Below are 1,939 nucleotides of genomic sequence, written 5' to 3'. Positions count from 1 at the left end.
AGGAGTGGGAAGAGAGGAGGAGGATGAGTTCGATGAGAGGAGGAGGAGGATGAGTGGGATGAGAGGAGGAGGAGGAGTGGGAAGAGAGGAGGAGGAGGAGTGGGAAGAGAGGAGGAGGGGTGGGAAGAGAGGAGGAGGAGGAGTGGGAAGAGAGGAGGAGGAGGACTGGGATGAAAGGAGGAGGAGGAGTGGGAAGAGAGGAGGAGGAGTGGGAAGAGAGGAGGAGGAGGAGTGGGAAGAGAGGAGGAGGAGGAGTGGGAAGAGAGGAGGAGGAGGAGTGGTATGAGAGGAGGAGGAGGACTGGGATGAAAGGAGGAGGAGTGGGAAGAGAGGAGGAGGAGTGGGAAGAGAGGAGGAGGAGGAGTGGGAAGAGAGGAGGAGGAGTGGGAAGAGAGGAGGAGGAGGAGTGGGATGAGAGGAGGAGGAGGAGGACTGGGATGAAAGGAGGAGGAGGAGTGGGATGAGTAGTTTTATTTCTGGCCTTAAATCCAATGTTATAAATCAGTCAGGAGCAGAGAGAGAAAGGTGGAAAGAATTAGCATGGCGGTAGTTTGTTCCTGCCTCTGTCTGTCTGTCTGTCTGCCTGCCTGCCTGCCTGTCTGTCTGTCTGCCTGCCTGCCTGCCTGCCTGCCTGTCTGTCTGCCTGCCTGTCTGTCTGTCTGTCTGTCTGTCTGTCTGTCTGTCTGTCTGTCTGTCTGTCTGGCTGGCTGGCTGGCTGGCTGGCTGGCTGTCTTCCTTTCTGCCTGCCTGTCTGTCTGTCTTCCTGTCTGCCTGCCTGCCTGCCTGTCTGTCTGTCTGTCTGTCTGTCTGTCTGTCTGTCTGTCTGTCTGTCTGTCTGCCTGCCTGCCTGCCTGCCTGTCTGTCTGTCTGTCTGTCTGTCTGTCTGTCTGTCTGTCTGCCTGCCTGCCTGCCTGCCTGTCTGTCTGTCTGTCTGTCTGGCTGGCTGGCTGGCTGTCTTCCTTTCTGCCTGCCTGTCTGTCTGTCTGTCTGTCTGTCTGTCTGTCTGTCTGTCTGTCTGTCTGTCTGTCTGCCTGTCTGCCTGCCTGCCTGCCTGCCTGTCTGTCTGTCTGCCTGCCTGCCTGCCTGTCTGTCTGTCTGTCTGTCTGTCTGTCTGTCTACCTGCCTGCCTGCCTGCCTGCCTGCCTGTCTGTCTGTCTGTCTGTCTGTCTGGCTGGCTGGCTGGCTGTCTTCCTTTCTGCCTGCCTGTCTGTCTGTCTTCCTGTCTGCCTGTCTGCCTGTCTGTCATCCTGTCTGCCTGTCTTCCTGTCTGTCTGCCTGCATGCCTGCCTGTCTGTCTATCTGTCTGTGTGTTTGTCTGTCTGTCTGTCTGTGTGTTTGTGTGTCAGTGTGTGTTTGTGTATTGTTTGTATGTGTAGAGGGGTACGTTACCAACATGTCAGCATACATGACTCCACACAGATCATACCATCATAGACCAGGTCTCCTCACCTCGTCACCACAGTCTCCTCACCCCGTCACCACCGTCTCCTCACCTGGTCACCACGGTCTCCTCACCCTGTCACCACTCCTCACCCCGTCACCACGGTCTCCTCACCTCGTCCCCACGGTCTCCTCACCCTGTCACCACTCCTCACCCCGTCACCACGGTCTCCTCACCTCGTCACCACGGTCTCCTCACCTCGTCACCACGGTCTCCTCACCTCTGTCACCACTCCTCACCCCGTCACCACGGTCTCCTCACCTCGTCACCACGGTCTCCTCACCTCGTCACCACGGTCTCCTCACCCCGTCACCACGGTCTCCTCACCCCGTCACCACCGTCTCCTCACCTGGTCACAACGGTCTCCTCACCCTGTCACCACTCCTCACCCCGTCACCACGGTCTCCTCACCTCGTCCCCACGGTCTCCTCACCCTGTCACCACTCCTCACCCCGTCACCACGGTCTCCTCAACTCGTCACCACGGTCTCCTCACCTC

This window comes from Salmo trutta, unplaced genomic scaffold (assembly GCF_901001165.1).
Source record: "Salmo trutta unplaced genomic scaffold, fSalTru1.1, whole genome shotgun sequence".
NCBI lineage: Eukaryota > Metazoa > Chordata > Actinopteri > Salmoniformes > Salmonidae > Salmo > Salmo trutta.
Note: the sequence above shows the minus strand (reverse complement) of the source record.